This window comes from Apis cerana, linkage group LG16 (assembly GCF_029169275.1).
Source record: "Apis cerana isolate GH-2021 linkage group LG16, AcerK_1.0, whole genome shotgun sequence".
NCBI classification, from domain to species: domain Eukaryota; kingdom Metazoa; phylum Arthropoda; class Insecta; order Hymenoptera; family Apidae; genus Apis; species Apis cerana.
The window spans coordinates 743175-763983 of NC_083867.1; the positions used below are offsets into that span (position 1 = coordinate 743175).

General features: G+C 25.1%; 2 long non-coding RNA genes across 2 annotated transcripts in view; one reads left to right on the plus strand and one right to left on the minus strand.

The window, feature by feature from the left end:
• Positions 1-20809, plus strand: part of LOC114577057 (uncharacterized) — a 96167-nt gene that overhangs the window by 66615 nt on the left and 8743 nt on the right. The window lies entirely within an intron of this gene.
• On the minus strand, positions 4688-12573 carry LOC133667452 (uncharacterized). The gene is made up of 2 exons (XR_009832986.1): positions 5157-12573; positions 4688-5060 (listed from the first exon to the last, which is right to left on the minus strand). It is a non-coding gene; the product is annotated as an uncharacterized LOC133667452 (long non-coding RNA).

A 20809-nucleotide genomic window follows, 5' to 3' on the forward strand; every position in this document is an offset into this window, starting at 1 on the left:
AAGACAATATCAATATCTTCCATGAATTACTTACGAAATTTTTGTATAAAATTTTTATTATTTTATACAGAAGTATGTTTTGAATTTTTATTAAACGAATATTATTTATGAAAGTCACATTTATACAAAGTGAAATACTCATAAAAATCCACATTGTACGACAGAAAGGAATTTTTAATTGTCTATTATCATTACTATGAAATGATAATAATAGTAATGAAAGAAAAATTACTATATTTCAATTATATTTGATAATCCGATATTGTCTTGATTCTGAATTATTAATTTCTTAATTTCTTTTTTTTTTCTTATATATAGATATGACTTTTTCCAATGTAATAAAATATTCCACGTTAATTGGAAACACCAAGTTATTCTGAATTACGGAGCAAATATTTTCAATCTTTCATTTGGAAAAAATTATTATAATCTGTGTACCCCAATATGCCACTCATGATAGAGTTATTATATTCTTTTCGAAATTATTTTTTCAAAATAATTAATCCTTCGTTGGCAAATTAACTAAACATTTTAAGGGAATTTGAAGAATTGGGCGAATTTCGTTAGAATTAAAATGTAATTAATCGAAATATAAAAATCAAACAAATATAATATTTGTATTGTTATGTTGTATCATTGAACTTTGATACAATCCTTTTTTTCGTTTATATATTCAAAATCATGAGTCTACAAAATAAAAATATGAAAAAAATAATATATAAATCTAGAATGATATTACTTTATTATTACTTTACTTTATTTCTTATCACCCCAATTACATTTATTGAGCTTTATGTATTATGTATTGAGTACTATGATATATTACTATAATAAGTGTAAATGAATTTCAAAAACAAAGAAACAATAAGTATATAGTTAATATTTCAGGAATCTTCAATTTATGGATGTTCCAATAATTTTGGAACATTTTTTATATAATATCTGTATTTTAGTTTTTTTGATCTACATTCACAATAAGATTATCTCCTTCTAAACACTTTCAAAGAATTTCAAAGAAATGGTCATTGAAATTTTTGTTATTTGTCTTTAAAGAATCTTTATTCGATTTTCGAAAACCTGTTATTTTTTTTTCTTCAAATTCAGCTTACAAAACACGATATATTTTTGTGTTATCAATTTATTTCTATTTGATAAATCTGTTAAAACTACAATTTTGTTACAACGACGATTTATTTGGTTTATCAACAATCTGGAGAATTGGCATTCTAAAAATTTGTATTCTACTTGTTTCATTTGTTGGACAAAATTGCATTATTTTGATTCCCGGAAATTTAAAGATGTTGTTAACTTTGATATGTTTCTGAAGTAATCTTTTAATAATTCTTAAAAATATAAAATCATTATCTTGGAATACCTGAAGATATTATATTTATTCATTTATTCTTTATTAAAAAAATATAATTATTTATCGACACAAAAATATTTATTATATTCAACACACTTTCTTTAAGATATATTGCTTGGATTTATTTGACAATACGTAAGCAATATTATTGTCACGCGTTCCGTGATTTTTTGTTAATAATTTGTTAACAAAGCCGAAACGAAACTTTTTGCAAAAAAAAATGTTGCTTTACTCAAAAATTTCCAAATATTTTAAATTTTGAAACATTTTGTATATCTGTGATATACGATAAATATATCTGACAGATATAATAATGTTATTTTATTAAATTATATTTAATTTTTTTTTTATATTAAATTTTGCAAATCTAATCTATTTCGATAACTTATTTTTTAGATAATAAATTATACATTACAGTAATAAATATTTTAAAACAATTCTTTCTTAACTTTTTACTATTCTGTTCCATCTTTTTATATTTAAATATTTGTGTATTTCTTGATTTTCCACTGCGAGCAAAAGGAATTACGATTACTGTAGATGATATTATAACTGATCCAGATTAAAACTAGAAAAATGTAAACTATTTAGAAATTAATATTTTAAATATAGCATGATTATGAGATAATTTATAAAACTGAAATAAAAATTTTTTACTTTATATTTAGAAATGTATTTTGTTCCTGATATAGAAAAATAATGATAATGTACAATATATAAAATATGTTATGTGACATCATTATCGATATAAATTCTCTAATATTTTTCCATTTGCGAATCAAATGGAATAATTTTGAATATAAAGAAATTTAGAATAATATTATGTCTTCATATATATTTAGAAATAGAAATTTTTAAATGTAAAAAAAAAAGCATCTTCTTGACAAGGATCTAAATATCAAATTCTCAATTATGAGAGAGGAAGAATAAAAAGAATTGGAAATATGCGGATACTGAAATTCATGCAACATTGGACTAAACTCGTACAAATGCATATTTTAGGAGAAAGATAAAAATGAAAATTGAATAAAAATTTATGTCATTTATATATTCCAAAAATTTATATATATTTTTACGTATTGCGTATGCTTTGTGTATTTATGTTTAAAAACATATGCAATAACATATGGTATATGCCATTTGTATGTGACATATTTATTTCGTTAATTGAATGCAAATTTATCAAACGATTATTTAATAATTCACAAATAGAGTATAATTATAATTCTTAATATTTATATCATGTCGTGTATATTATTCTCTTTTAATATATGACAAAGAAACATACACATTAGAATAAACACAGAACACAAATAAAAAATTCGAAATAAATACAGGAATTCACTATAGAAATAAATTTACTATGTTACTAGTTTCTTAATTTTCTCCTATACAAAAATACAGTTTTCAAATACAATTTTCACTGTTAAAAATATTATGTATTAATCACTTTTATAATCGTTTTATCATATATTGATTAAAACTAATTAACTGAAAGATTATCAATCTTTTTAAAAAAAAAGTTATAATTAAAGTAAATTATTACAAATATATTATGACAAATATATGTTATAAAAATATATTAAACAAATTATATTATAAATATATATTATTTTATAAAAATATTATAATATTATATATTAAAATATTAAAATATTATAATATAAATATATTATAACAAAGATATATGATGTAATTATACTCGAATTTTCTACATGTGTTTCAATGTTTTAAGATTAAGATATTCTTTCCCATCATTATTCTAATATTATACTCAGAATGCATTCGATTTTGCTACAAATATCGATGTGAAATTTAATTTATAACTAATTCTAATCTAAGTATGTTATTTATTATCTAGTTAGATCTTATTTGAATTCAGAGCCAGGATCCTAGAAAGAGAACTTTAGAAAGAAATGTAAATGTCTTGCGATGAACAAGCTAAGTGATGAATTTTCCTTAATAAAAAAAAAGAAGTTAAAAAAAAAAAAATATTGAGAAATTGATAAATCAAATAATATAAATATTTATAATTTGAATTATATTTTGAAATTGATCATTTCATTGAACCTGATACGGTTAGTATATATTCACTATAATGATAGTAAATATAATAACTAAATTTTGCAAATAATTAATTCTTTATATTACTTTTATGTTGTACTTAGTTTATTGCGAATAGTTTTTAATATATACATATTAATATACATATAATATATAATATATTACATTTTTAATATATACATATATATATTTTTTTACATATTTAATTTCATATCTTTAGAAGAGCATTTCTTTAATATAATATTGAAAATAATCCATTATGAAGAAATTTCAGATAAGAGTGCAGATCGGTTTGTAAATTAATCCTAATTGTTGTGTGTGATCAAAATTTTTCTCGAGAAAGCATAATGAATACGGAAGAATTGAGCATTGAAATGCGTCCGCAAATAATAATAGATATGAAGAGAAGGATATTCTATAAGAAAAATTTCCAAATTTTGAAATCGTACGTTATGTATCATACGAAAACTTATAAGATCATCTTGTTCATTGATAAAAAAAATTGAAAATGTTTTAAAAAAACATTGAAACGGAAAATCGATATATTAAGACTCTGAATAAACTGGAGATAGTTCTAGAAATAAATAATAACAGAAATATAAAATATAATATAAAATTAAAATGCGAATATATTTTGGTGACAACTGTGAAGAGTCGATTTGCAAAAGGATTTCGTGTATATTGTCATAAAAAAATCATTGTTTGATAATAAACAAAATAAAACAAAAAAAAATCAAAATTAGAAAAAAATATTGGAAAATACTTTTGTGGAAAATATTGTGGATGACTGATGTCCACATGAAAATTAATCAGGTGGGTTTATATTAGTTTATATAAAATAGACGATATTCTAAAGAAAGAAGAATATTTAAATTATTGTTCGCAATTATGCCATTTTTTCCGGATATCGTATAATTGCTAACAATTTTATATTTATACATAACAACGTTATATTTATACATAAATTGTTTACAAAAATTGACAAGAGTTGCAAAAAAAATTCGAAATAAAAATAATGAAATGGTTGAGGAATTAATTTTAATTCCATAAACAAACTATGAGATCATTTAGATAAAGAAATCAGAAAAAAATGTTCAAAATCAAAAAAAAAAAAAAACAGAATATTTTAGAAACGAAATGGAATAATATTCATTCAGAAATAAGATATTCACAGTAAAGTAAAATATCTAGATTTGCAAAATTATAGTGAATACAATGAATGAAAAGAAATATAAATAAATAAGAAATAAGAATATAAATTTTTTATTTATTAATAAAATATGTAATAAATTATTAAATAAATATCATGTATTTTTTAAAATTCATTTCTACAGTACAAAGTAAAATATATAAAATTGATTAAAATTTGTTATATATAATGATTTTATAATTTTTTTTTTAAATAATTATTTTTCGGTGAGACAAGATCAAGAAAATCACAAAGTCAATAAGTTCGCAGATCAACTCTCTGGCTGGTAGTACCTCCAAATTCTAAATGATTACTCCTTATTCTACGATATGAGGTAGGATTTTACAAATTATTCAAAATTGTCAATAATTTAAGTTATATATTAATGGTTATAATCTTTGAGTCACATCAGTGCTTGCTGGATTGATTCTCCTTTGGTCTCTGTAATGTGAAGTGTTTTTTTTTTTTCAATCTTTCATCGGTAGAATATAGATTTTTGACATAATAAATATATACATCAGTTGTTTTGACACTTACACATGCCATCCTTTCCTGACAATGCAGTTGAATCTCCATTGCAGAAGTGAAAGATTTTCTTTCTTTACAAAGATCAATGTACTTTAATACTTTAATATAATCTTTCTTCATTTATTCCTAGAGCTGGTGTAATCGTGCTTCCAAAATCGTGCTGCTACATTGCTTGGAATAACTGAAACCAACTCAAGTGATTCATCAATGATCAATATCAGGATATGTTATATCGATCATTGAACTTGCAATTTAATGCCCAAGAGTTGAAAGATCGAATAAAGTGGGATATAATGAGTTCACACAAGCCTCGACCTGTGACGACACTTCTTCGAATGTGAAATGAGTTTCTCCTATTATTCGTAATAAATGCATCGACTGATTTAATGATTTAACTTCTTAGAATCGAAACGTGGAACGTGTGGAATGAACCTTCAGTCGATATCTCAATCATAAAATTATTTCGAATTTGCGATATATACGATGTCTATGCGAGAAAATCTGCACAAACAATTTAAAAATGAATTTCTCTTTGTAGTTAATTATAGGCAAACGAAGTACTTTTTACTATTCTGTTCTCGCTTTTTAACGAGGAACGGTTCGTAATCAACATTTGTACTAAAGGAAGATGAGAAAATCGGATCTAACTTCAGATGATTGAACTGAGTAAATTTTTGAGTTTTGTTGTATCATATACATCCAGCAGCTAATTATATCTATTATATATCTATTGATGACAGTACAGTTTCGCAATCAGTGTGCAGCAATCGTTCGTGTTCGCAACGCATAATGAATTGTCAATATAATAATAAAATCTGCTGCTCTTTGCTCGTCGACGAAGAAGCGACAGTCTCTTTATTTATGCTAGATTTCGCTATTTTAAGTTAATAAGAGCGCAGGAAATGGAAATGTTATAAATTTATACTTTAAAATAGAGATAAAGTATTTTTCCAAAACTATGACCCTGATAATGTCTCTAACGTTAGTGTAAATTCGACAATTGTGGCAAAAGTATCATAGTTTCGTAAAAAAGAAAAAAAAATTAGCTTAAGCAAAGATGAATTTAATTTTGAACTGTTGAGAAACGAGATTGATTGTATTTGTGAAGGAATTAATGATAGAGAAAATGAAAGAAATAGTGGATAGTGATGTAGTATTGTTCGATTAATTCCTATATTTTTTATAAGTTAGTAAAAAAAAGCAGAAGAACGTAAAACTACGAAAGCTTTATCCATCTACAATTTATAAAAATTTTAGATTTTAGATCAGTTGATAGGAGATTTTTGATAAATGAAATCAAGCTTCGATATCAGTCATTACTTATAATGAAATTTAATTATGATTAAATTCGAAATTCCATGTGATTTTAGTGGGAACAAAAAAAAATTGTTAAGTTTTTTCTCGATGAAATAAACCAGATAAAAGACGTGAAATAATTTATTATCGTGATGTTTATCTCGGTAAATCAAGAATGTATTATAAATTATTATACACGCACACACACACACAAAATAGAGAAATTAATTAAGAAATCATATTTTTAACTCTTTACAATCGTATTAAGTCGTATTATACATAGATGTTAGTCAGAATTAATTTTCGTTGAATGAACAATAAAACATATATGCAAGATTCTTAAGAAATTTGTTAATTCTTTTTTAAACTTTTTAAAATTTTTTTATATACAATATGTTTTAATTCTATGTAAAAATTATATTTATAATTCTTCATCATGTGGTATCTTTCGAAAAACTTTTTTGCAATTTTCAATATGAGCCCTAGTTTTCGGGAATATGTATCGCAAAAAGTAATTAGTTTGACGTCTTTTGTCTTTAATTTTTCTGTTTGAACATGCAAAACAATCTTTACCCTTTACATCTTCACGATGTAATATATGTAGTTAGTCATTAAGCCTTTCCTCTTCATCCGAGGACGATGGTCTTCCTGATTTTGAAAATATTCTATCACGAAAGTTATTTGCAAATTGTTCCAACAATTTTAAAATGTAACAGACATCTTGTTTTCTCTTCTAATTGAAATTTTATACAAGATGTAGCTATCGATTGCATATATATCTAATCCCCAGAAAAAAAATTTTCTCCATCATTTACATGATTCTCTTATAAAACAATATGAACTTGCATATTGGTCAACTTTATCGACACTTTCCATATATTAAATAATGTTGATGGCGCTACCTCCTTTTAATCTTCTTTATATAGTTTTCATACTCGAGGTATCGTAGTTGCTTAATTTGGTAATTATTCTTTTATCTTTCCATGCTAATAATAAAATATCATCTGATCGATATTATTATTTTTTGTTACAGCTGGTTTTTAATCACACTTGTAATATATTTTCTGTTTGTTTGAATGATACTAGTTAAAAGTTAAATAATATTTTAGTTTTAAAAGCTCCTGCGCTAATAGTATTTCACTAAAATATCTATTCCTTTTCTTCAGAATTTGCCTTCAATAATTTTTGGTGTAGTTATAAAATAATACTTGCACTTAGGGACATATGAAACATTTTGTATTGATGTTTCCATAATAGGGAAGCATATCATATATGTATTCTGTACATCTGATAACACATAAATATCCATTCCCCATTTGATGGACTTATTGTAAATTAAGAAACTAATTTTATCCTTAAATTTAGTAACAGATTCATTGATTGATATTTTTCTATCCGGTATAAAATGGAATTTACTATTAATATAATCACTTTCTGGATTCTCGTTATATTTGGATTTCCGAAAATATTTTCATTCAAATATAACATTCAAAATATCTATGAAAAAGAATCTGAAAAAATCGATAGGTTCCGTGAATGCAGGTATATTAGATCTAACCATCTTAGATTCCATAGAAAAATTAGTTTTTGATAAAGGCTGGTCTTTATACATAACATCTCTTCAAAATCATTTATATCATTATTCTCATTTTCATCATTTTTTTCTACTTCACTAACACTGGAAAATTTTAATTGTACTCGCTGCCAGAATCACTAATATAAATATTTTCAAAACCGTTATCATTTTTTGTATCAAAATCAGTTTTCAAAATTCATCATCGCTAATTTTACTATACACTAGTTTCACTAATTTTACGATACACTTCTTTCGGTAATTTTCTTTTTGCCATTTTAGAGTATTATTTTTAAAATATTTTAACAAATGAAAATTACACTTAAACACAATTTGTAAAATATTATTTGGAATTCTACATATCTATGAAACTTGTCGACTTAATATGAGAGAAGATATACGTCTTCTCCATAGACTTCACATAACTTTTTTCTCGAATGAGCATTCTTTTTGGTAAAATATGCCAAAAATCTTCTTTGATTTTGCATCTTTTGTATCGCACACGAAAAACATAGAAACAAACGAATTTTTCTTATAAATTTCTTATAAATAAACCATGAAATTCCAACTCTCAAAATACATAATAACAACACGGTTTAAAATGAAGTTTGGCTGGAGAAACATTCAACTAACAAAACTCGTGTGAAAAAACGAAATTATTTTCCGAACAATCCAATATAATTAATTTTATTTTACATGTTTAATAAATGTTTAATAAATAGTTATTATCAAATGATAATTGAACGAAACAATTGAAAAAAAGATTTATTATCTTGAAGCGAATAATAAGTCATAAAATAACACTTTTAAATAAATATATATTTTAAATTATTAACATCTTGATAAAATTTACAAAAATTTAATAATCTTTGATCCTGTGGTATTTTTTGAAGCTTATACATATAATGCAACTTTACATGTTTTGCATTCCCATATTGTTTTGGTACGTTTTTTTTTATGTTTTGTAAACTTTACAGATTCTTGCTGGCTTCGATTTCGATGATATTGGATTTATATGTTCGAGGAAATGATATTTCGCTTGCAATTTTCTGTCTGGTAAATATCCTTTTTGTTTATTGGTAACAATACAATTTTTAATAATGTTTCTACTATTTCAATCCTATGTTCAGTGTAAGTTTTTTTTTTCTATTATTTATTTTGTTGAACGAATTAAACAAAGCAATATCAAACAAGTAAAAGAAAATTTTTCGGTATCCTTTCATATATTTCCTCATCACGCTAACATTTGGTCTTGTCGAACAATTCCAATCATTTCCTTATTATATTCAATGATTATTTGAATATTTTGGTTTCGAAGAACCAAATTGAATTGTTTTTTGTCCGATTCAGATGTTTCAGCTGTTTCGTGTTTTGAAGATAGATTATAAAAGTCTAATTTATCTTTCTATTTCAATGCCATTGCAGCTTTTCATTCTATATTCACTCTTTTATAATTTTACTTTACAAAAATCTGTTGTATATTATATTATAAATCAAATTATTGTTGAGAACTGTGAATTTTCTTTCTTATTATCATCGTGCAAAATTCCTTTTTCGATCAGTTTTAAAAATAATGGATCTATAATGAAAATCATTCGTCTCACAGCGGTCAGCCATGGATCATTTCATCAAAGATGCGAATTTTGAAATGATCCCATCTTCTCGTGACAAGATTTTCCTCGAAGGAAACATAATTTCCATTTACTTTGTAAAGCAATTTAAACATCTATCGACTGGAACTATTCTTCATTTACGTAATTATAATAAAATCAGTCCAGTTCACGAAGTTGATGCAAGAAGACATCTGTATCTTGCTAGCAATAAAATATCAATTCGAAACACGACAGGCTGATCTTTTCGAGAAAAGCGAAAGCGCGTAATACGCGACTGTGTCTCTCGAGTTATCAGAAATTCATAGAAATATACGAGTCGTGAATCCATTGAAGCGCATCAGAAAACTCAACTTGCAATTCGTTGCAATTCCATTCTGTTTTTGTGATCCAATGCGAGACGTGGAATGGCTTCGAAATACGATTGATGTTCCTCAAGTTCTGAGATATTTATAAGGACTTGTTTTGAAATTTGAATGAAATTCTCAATTGGCCAAAGAATTTGAATTAATTTATTGCAATTCCACTAAAATATTTTGAGATATACGATTATTATATTCCATGAAAATTCCAAAGAATTTGAATGAATAATTTAATACAAAGTCTTTCTATTACTGCAAGTTTATTCTGTTTTCATTATCCAATGATGTAGAATGACAATATTTTGGCTTCAAAACACGATTGAAACCTTCTTAAATTCGTTGTAAACCGAATTGTTCCATGAAATCCTCATTTGTCCAAAGAATATAAATTAATAATTTAATAGGATCCACTAAATTCAGAGGGTCCGTGCTATGTTCGTTTTGTAATTTGAGAAACAAATGAATTTCAGAATTTTCAGGGCAAACCTAGACAATCGATTTGAGATGCTGGATTATGAATTCGTCCGCAAAATTCTTAACAATAATTCTGTTAAACAATATGATTTGAGGAATTCAATGTCCATACGTGATGGTTCGCAGTTTTATGTACACGATTTCGTTATTGCATTGAGCTATCTCAGATAAGAATTTATAATATTGCTCGAAGAAGATGCAACACTTTCCCACACCTTCAATTTTGTTTCCAGAAGACGTATCAAGAGAGTAACTTATGGATGGACAGAGGGTTCCTATAGCGATTTCAAGGACTGAACATTGTTAGTAAAATCGTCTATCAATTAGACATTCATCAAATTGACATTGAAGATAATTCGAATAACTCATTCACAGTGAGTTTATTTTCACACAATAATTTTCACGCAGTAAAGTAATATGGACAATCTTTTTTAATGCAAATCTTTCGATATTTGTGAGAATTTATCATCGATTCGAAACTGTTGCAAAAGAAGATCCATTCTCCAAAGATCCATTCGCCATAAAAATTGGAACATCGTTGGAGAATCTCACTGATAAATTTTACACTAACATCTATGCACGTTGCAACTATTTATAAACTCTATCGATAATGTCGAAGCATTTTCTTTTTCGAAATTTTCGTGAAAGAATATTACGCTTTCTCATCGTAGCATTGTATATAATATACAACTTAAAATTTATCGATCATATTACATTTTGGTTCAATTCTCGAAGTGCAATCGACTGAAGTGATTCTTTCGTGCGCATCGCAGGAATTTTTTTAGCCTTGGCTCAACTCGTCAATTAATTTTCGAATTTTCGAATTTTCATAGATTCGAGTTTGCCATCAACCAATTGATGGATTATTCGATAAAGTCGCATTAGAAAAAAGGTGATATATGAATATTCGATTGTATATTTTATACTACATAAACTTTTGCTGAATGGTTTTCGAATTATTTATTAAAAAATATTTGCAGGAATCCTGCATCTGTTGAAACATCGTTCATCGAAGAGAGTGAAATTATTTTTCTCATGTGAGTCACGCCAAATACAATTCTTAAAGTTACTTGAAATCCACCAAAGATCTTGAAAGACCAATGTTCATATCCCACGATAATGTTGCTGATAGATGGAAGATGAATGATCTTTTGACTCGATTAAATGTTTGTAACATGTCACAATAATGGATTATAATTACAGCTTGTTTATACGAAATTTGAATTTCTCTTCAATTATATAATTATTTATATAATTTATATAATTATCTATTATATAATAGATGATCGTGTTTGATGATGGGATTTAGAATACGATTCGTTCACCAAGAAGTGTTAATTATATATAATTGTTTCTTATTTTTTGATGAGGACTCATAAATGAAAATCCAGTTCAATGAGGTGATTTTTTGATGAGCCATAGTTAATAAGATTTCTTAAATTGTGATCTCCAAGTTTGAGAAATTTCCTCGAATTAATCTGGTATCGTATGAAAATTAAAAGCTGATTTATCATAAATTTTTTCGAGTGTAGGATGATGTTGGTCAGCAATATCTTATTCTTGTCTGGAATATTATAAAATTATTCTTGAATTTTTGATCAAAGCAAAATTGAAGTATCTTAAAAAATATACAAGTTAAAATATTGCCAAAATATCTACTTAAAAACAAGCATATTCTCAAGCATATATTATCCTAGATCTTTAATTTAGGTCTAATTAAGAGGCATTCGACAATAATGGAAAAATTTTCCATACAAAAAATCTTCTCGAATAAAAAGATCATAAATCTCGTGGCCATTTTTCGAAAATGATGATTAAGTATAGGGGGAAAAAAGGAGAACAAGAAGATTTGACTTATATTTTTATAAGTTTATATCAAATTGTGAAATTCACTGTAGCGTGAACTCTTGAAGACTGATAAATTATGAATTACTTGGAAAGTAGGAAACCAACTCAGAAAATTTTTATTATACAAAATTTTTATTAAAATTTCATAGTAATAAAGATATTAATAAATTAAAAAAGTTAGTTAAATAAAGTAAATTTCGAATAAAATTACTATAATTGTTTACATTATTAGAAATGTTCGAATAATCACAAATCAATGTCGAATTGACTATCTGAAATTATTCAAAGCTTCAATTATAAGAACAACTTTAACTTTATCAAAGACATTGAATAAGTCAAAAATACAATATTTTTTCATAAATAATAAATAAAACCAATATTTTAATTGTAAATAATAATTTTTTATATAATAATTTAATAATAATGATTAAATTTAATTTATATAAAAATCACAAATATTCCTAAAATAATATTTAATTTATTATTTTTTATTTGGAAAAAACAAAATTTTATTTTAAATACGAACTGATTTTTTATTTGCAGATAAGATGTTATTTTTTATTTGAATTTGAATGAAAAATAAATAATAATCTTTATTTTTGGTTGCTGCATTTTTTATAATGACAGTTCTAATTTTAAAAGAAAAAAGATATAAAAATTAATTAAAAAATTTTATTAATAATAATATAATTTATTAATAAATTTAAGAAATTAAACATGAATTTCAAATTTTTCATTTCATTATATTTTTATATGATTCATTGATATAATTTCGTTATATTTTTACAATTTATTACATTTTTATATTTCATTATAATATTACATTACATTTCATTTCATTTACATTATGTCATTATATTTTTTCTTTTTGCATCATTATATTTCCTCTCTTTTTCTATCTTTCCATATTTTTTATATTTTTCTTCTTTTCATCTCCTAGTTCCATTTTTTTCTTGCAGAAGTAAATCTCTTGATGAAGTTTTTTCTCTGATCTCTTCTCTGAAAGCTTGGATCTTGTATGAAAAACACGTTTATTTCTACAGGGTGAGCAATAACTGTTGATTCTTTTCGTCTTTTTGATAGCATTCTATCTTTCTTATATCTTATATATATATAAATAAAAGATTTTGGCGAAAGATTTTATTTTCAACTTTCAAAAGAACATCAATTATTCTTTTACAAAATTTTAGGATACACACATTTAGGATATAAGTGGCAAATTTATATAGCATATAGGCACTATGCATTCATTAATCACAGATTAAGTCTAATGCTATCTTCCTGTACCATTTAATGGTTTTTCTTTATAAATTATAGCAGACTGACATTTCAGGTCAGAAAGATTGATTTCTTTTTTTTGGTTACATTATAGCTTGGGAGAACATCCGGTTTTTGTACAGATTTGTATTCTGTGGTAATGATATCTATAAGGGAACTCTTGCGAAATTTATATGTTGTGTTAACATCAATTTTTCATATATCCATTTTATATAAATTTTATATCTTTTTTTTGTATACTAATTATATCATCTTTTTTTGTTTTGAAAAAGCTCTTTAGCTATCGATATATTAATGTAATAATTGTCAATATACAAAATTCGTATAATAGATTATCCATGAATTCCATGGATAATGACACTATGCGAATGTAATTGTTTTATTGCGCTTGGATTTATGCCGGATTAAATTTAGCTTAGAAGTATATCCTTCTAAAATTTAGCTTATAAAAATCATATTTATATTTATTTGGAACACGTTGTCAAAATTTTAATCGACCATGGAATTATACTTTCATCTATTGTTAATTCTTTTCTACTTTTTGAAAATTTCTGTTTATCTTTTCTACAAATGTATTTATTTTCTGTAATCGATTATCGATTGAACAGAGTTGATCCATCAGTATTCAAAAATCATTCTCTGGACTTATTATACGTTCATTATATCTCGGGTTGTTGGTGTCCATTGTTGTTTGTGCTTTCTAAAAACCAGTGAAGGTGCTTATGTCTCACATTTTTCATATTTGTTAGCTTCAGATACGATAAAGTCAATCATATAATGGTTTAGAAATAACTTAAAAATTGAAAAAATATTATCATAATCTATTTCTGTCAAGATTCTATGTTATTGATATTCTTCAAAAGAGACATAATCCCTTATAATCTTCTCAATAATACATATTGAAATAGTGTATCTTCGTCATGCTGCTCTTACCAATTTTACATTGAATCTACCTCTGAATCAGATGAATATAAGATTCTAGAAATTTTTCAGGAAGTCAAAATCATCGTCTGATGTCATAGTAATGCGTAAATGATAAATTATTGAAATTAACAAATTTTAGATTAACTTATCAAATAAAAATTTGTTATTTATAAATTTCAAATTTTAAAAATAGAGTTTTATAAGCAATGACGGATAAAGATAGATGGATCAAGAATACTTTATAGTTTCTACCACTATGTTAGTGCGTACAGGATCTTCTCTGGAAAGATCGCCGATTGATTCACTTCTTTCAATTGATTCTGAATTATGTTATTGCTAAAGAAACTCTGACATTAAAAAGGTATTTTTTTTCTGAAATTCAATAATTGATCTTTCACTGGAATAGAAAAATCTAATGAATTTTTCTCGTTTCTGAACATAATATATATAGCCATTTTAATTTCCAAATATTTCTATATGAAAAAAGAAAATAAAAAGAATTGAAAATAAACAAATTATGACAAATTATTTCAGTGATCATTTTATATCTTCTTGTCTTTTATCTTTTTTCTATTCTCTTCGCAGAAATAAATAGGTCTTGTTGTCTAATATTTTTGTAAGTAAAATATATTTTAGTATCATGAATATTTCACAAAAATAAAGAAAATATTAAAAATTAATATGAAAGTAATAATCATCTTTTTTAATTTGATATTCTGTACTCTATTTTTTTTCCTAATGTTACTATATTTTTAGAACTTACATTAGTTTTTAAAATGACACGTTTTTCGAACATGTCATCATGTTGCTTTTTTGCATTGATTGTTATCGTATACGAGAAAAATCACTCCATTGGCGTTGAGGATAGCATTGTCTGAGATATTGTATTGATAACAAATTTTTTTATCCCTAAATATTTTTCAAAAATTTTCCAATCAGTGTTCTGATTTTTAAAATATTATAATAAATTAAATATCAAATTAAATATCAAATTAAAATATCAAATTAAAATATCAAAAAATTAGAAATATAAATAAAAATATATAAATGATTATTTATTTATTAAAGGAAAGATCATTTACTGATTCCCTCTGTTGTCATTGTATCGCAATTCCTGATTTTGGCTTGAGCTATTTTCTCCAAAATCAAAAAAATCTTTTTCATTGGCTGTTGTGGATATTCTGTTGTGTTTCTAATTAATTTTTGAATTATTTTTTTCTTTAAATATGCTTATTATTATTTTTTTGTTCATATAATTCTATACATTCGAATCACTTATTTTTAAATCGGGAATATAATAATACTGCTATTGCATGTATCTCATCTGTTTCGAGAATGGAAAATTGATTTACAACATATCCAATTTTCGTTAATCAAATTCCTTAATTTTCTTCTCACTGCTAAAATATTTGACAATAATAAGCCACAAAATACACATTTTTTATCTCCAAAATCAAAAAAATCTTTTTCATTTGTCGTTGCGGAAATTGCTGTTGCTTTTCTAATTAATTTTTGAATTATTTTTTTCTTTAAATATGCTTATTATTATTTTTTTGTTCATATAATTCTATACATTCGAATCACTTATTTTTAAATCGGGAATATAATAATACTGCTATTGCATGTATCTCATCTGTTTCGAGAATGAAAAATTGATTTACAACATATCCAATTTTCGTTAATCAAATTCCTTAATTTTTTTCTCACTGCTAAAATATTTGACAATAATAAGCCACAAAATACACATTTTTTATCTCCAAAATCAAAAAAATCTTTTTCATTTGTCGTTGCGGAAATTCTGTTGCGGAAATTGCTGTTGCTTTTCTAATTAATTTTTGAATTATTTTTTTTTTTAAATATGCTTATTATTATTTTTTTGTTCATATAATTCTATACATTCGAATCACTTATTTTTAAATCGGGAATATAATAATACTGCTATTGCATCTATCTCATCTGTTTCGAGAATGAAAAATTGATTTACAACATATCCAATTTTCGTTAATCAAATTCCTTAATTTTCTTCTCACTGCTAAAATATTTGACAATAATAAGCCGCAAAATACACATTTTTTATCTTGTAATATATTGCTTTGGTGACATTTTAAATATTTTTCAATACAAATCATGTCATCATTGTCATCATTTTTAAAACGATTTTTAGGAGGATTTAAAATAATTTTTCAATTCAGATTTTGTCCTTCCTGCTGCTTTTCATAATGTATTATATTTCTCGATTATATTATTTTGTATTTGTGAAAATGTTTTATTTCTTTGCCTTGTATCGTATCTAAAATCATAAATTTAGTATGCGAGCTGAACAATGAAGATACCGTGGAAAAAAGATATTAAGAAACATTTTTAAGATTCTTCTTCCCTTGTTTTTTTTGTTTTTTCCTTTTCCTTTTCTTTATTATATATTTAATATTTAATTCATTGATGTGCTGTTTATACCAAATATTTTGAACATTTTCGAAAAATTAGTCTCATTATCAGTAATAATAACGATTTTTTTTCGTGAATTTAAATAAAATTCTGAATGTATGTTTTGCATTTTTCCTAAAAGAATGCGTACCTCCATGATATGCAAGCACAATGGATTTACGTAATTATGTGAAATCCAGTGTATTGTTATACGGAAAAAGTTTCATTTTTCTTCCTGATCAAATATCTACTGCTAAACAAATAAATTTTATGTTTTTTTAAATTTTCTCATATTATTGATTTTGTTTCAATAAATTTGGTATTTATTCTTCTACTTAATGTTCTGTGATTCATGTGGGAAACACCCTACCTTTAAATCTCCTAGGAGATTTATTTCAACGAGGAAATATAATATTAAATATAATACAATAATAATAGTATACGATAATTGCGTGATACATGAAAATTGGAATATTAAAGTTTCAGTAACATATATTTCATTTTTTATTCTTTAATATATTAGGACTTTCGATATCATTATCAGTTTCTTTTCTTTTCAATTTTTATTTTCGATTTAAATTTCATATTCTTCAAATCCTCTTAGGTGAATTCGTTTTAAATGAAAACGTAAGTTGCATGTTGATATCAATATGATTTATAATTTTTTTTCACACATTCTGGTGAATGAAAAAATAGCACATACACATGAATCTATTTTAAATTAGTTTATTTACAATATAACTAAGGTGAATAATAAACATTTTTTTTAATTAAATAAATTATTTACATTTTTTTAACGATAGGTGGATGTATTACATGCATGGTATGTGTGTCTATATGAGAGTTGGATCTCTCACGATAATCAATGAAATTAATATCCAATGATTAGAGCACAATTTGTTACAAGAAAATTATCTATTTGTCGTATCTAGTGGTTAGTGTTTACAATAGAAAAGTTAGATATGATTTTTTTTAATTTTTGAAAAATCATGCCCTTAGAAATTAAAATTTCCCTTCACAATTGCAATGGCATACGAAAATAGCCAATAAGATCGTGATCAGTCAATTATTTGCAATATTCTCAAATTCGAAGAAATTCCTCAATACGAAGAAACAAATACAAAGAATTGATGATTATCAAGAATTAATCGTATGTCATAAATTTTCTTGATCATAGGATAATGCGTGAAAATTTGTGAGGACTTGTAAAATTGAAGATTTATTTACTTGAATTCTGAGTTGGACAAGAAAATTGTTAAACCAATGATTAATTCAATTAATTAGAAATGTAGAAATTGAGTTAAACGTAAAGATTCTCGATTCGATGATTAATATTTCCAAGTGTCGACTTTCGTAAAAGGAGAATAATAGAAATATGATTGAATATAAGTTTTATTAACTCTTAACTTTGCTAAATACTCCAAGTTGAAGCACTTCGCGTGAGAGGCATCGCAGGAGATTATGATCGCTGGAGATTGAATACTTTTTAGCGTAATAAATCTCGTCGGTGATGTATTAACACATTATAATAATACACAATCCAATTACTATTACTTTGTCCATTTCAAAACAAATCCAAATTATATTGTTTATTAATTGATATTAAAGTTTTAAAATGCAATTAAATTTGATAATTACAATATATTTGAATATTGAAAATTGAAAAATTGAACAACAATAACAAAACAACTATTAACAAGTAAATAATTATAATAAATATTTTATATATATAGAAAAATTATAGATTTCGAATAAATATATTTTAAAAAAGAAGAATTATAAAAAAATTAATAAAGAGTATCCCAAAATTCACGCAAGAAATAATTTAGATGAAAAATGAAACCTGATAGAAAATACAGGTTTATAATTAAAAATTGTAAATTCTTTATTCATTCATAAAGTATACAATGTGAAGTAATATATGGAATAGCATATCGGATGGCCTTTAACGACTTTGTTGCCACATGTACTCTTTTGTTGAAATTTTCCACGATTTTCCATAAATATGACTGAATTTCGTTGCTTAATTTCCTCCTTCAAGATCAATATAAACTTCAGACTTCAAGAAATCCTCCTAAAAAGAGTCATTAAATCGCGCAATCTGGTCAATTCTGATAATCAAAACGGAAATTAAAGGAAATGACGTGCAGTAATTGAATTGTTTCTCGAGCTGTGGTATCGTCTTGTTGAAACCACATGTCGTCCACATTCATATCTTGTAATTTAGGCAGAAAAACTGAATTATTATAATAGCGAGCATCATTAACTGTTATTGCCTGACCAACTGCATTTTCGAAGAATTTTTCGAAGAAAAATGATCCGATGATGTCTTCAGTCCAAAATCCGCACCAAATGCGTTGTGTATCCATTTATTTCTTAACAATCACTCGTGGATTTTCTGAACTACAAATGCGACAATTCTATTAACCAATCCATTAAGATGAAAATAAATCTTATCGCTGAAGATGATGTTCGAAAAATCAGCATTTACTTGTTGTTATTTCATAATCCATTCAAGAAATTCTATTCGTTGTGCATGGTTAGCAAGCTTTAATTCTTGAGTCAATTGAACTTTGTAATGCAAATCTTTCGTGAGAATATCCTGTATAACTTCTCGAAATGTCCAATTCTTGACCATGGTGCTGAATCGATGTCTTTGGATTCTTAATAATACTCTCAATGCAAACAAACTGCTTCAATGTGTTGAACGACTTGTCGAAAATCAGAGTGCTTAGGATCATTAATTGATTCAGTCTCTAAATTTTTTAACTCTTCACACTTGATGAAGTTAAATAACTATTCCTATCATATTTTGTGCGAAAATTGTGAACTGTAGCTATCAAACCTTCATTATTTTTAAAATATTGCTGAATAATGAAAAAACTTCAAAAAGCTTTGTAGTGCTCCATTTTTAATAATGCTGAACTGTCAGCTGTCTTTTTTTCCTGAACAAATGGCGCAAAATCTTGCGTCATTTTGAGAATCCTTTATAATTGTAGAGTATAAAAGATTTGACGCAAATGTACTTTTTTTGGAAGGAATAAATGTGGATATGTGTAATTTGAAGGAATGAAACGATTGTGATAAAGAATTCTTGAGTGCATCAATTATAGATCATATTTTTATTATAATGAATCATCACTTCTTACATTATTATAATTAAAATGTAACATTTGTAAAAATACCATGTATCTGTCTCGTGTCATAATTTTTCGAAAATTGTTAGTTTTTATCATTTGGTCGGTCAGTCAATATTCGTTCAGAGTCAATTTCAACAGCATTAACATCATGATGATGGCCAAAAATCCATATAAAATCTCACATATTGATGAATCTTCCAAAAATTAATATGAGAATGCGTTTTAGATGAAATATTTTCGTTCACAAATCTAAAATATAATATAATTGTTCATCTTCTCTATAATAATATGAGAAACTATTTCTTTGCATTCCAGAATTTTGTTTATCTTCTCTGTAATAATATAAGAAACTAATTTTTCTGAAAAGAAAAGTTGGAAAGCATCTAAAGGTGTGAATTCCGGAGTTAAATTTTCTTCACTTCATTATTTTAAATTTTGATCATTAAATATATATTATGAGTTTGAAATGAATTCTTCAACAATGACAATGTTGAAAGTATTTCATTTAAATATACTTGTTACGTAGAAGAGTATCCATCAAAAAATTACAAATCTAAATTTGATTTTCATATTATGTTGTACACAAAAAGAGCAAGAAAGAATGATATTTTAATGAAGATAATGAAAAAGAATCCAAGAAGAAGCATTCGAAATTTCAAATGAATCATCCATCACATCAAGTTCTTCGAGAACAGTTATTATTAATATCATCTTTAATATATAAATTTTGTCA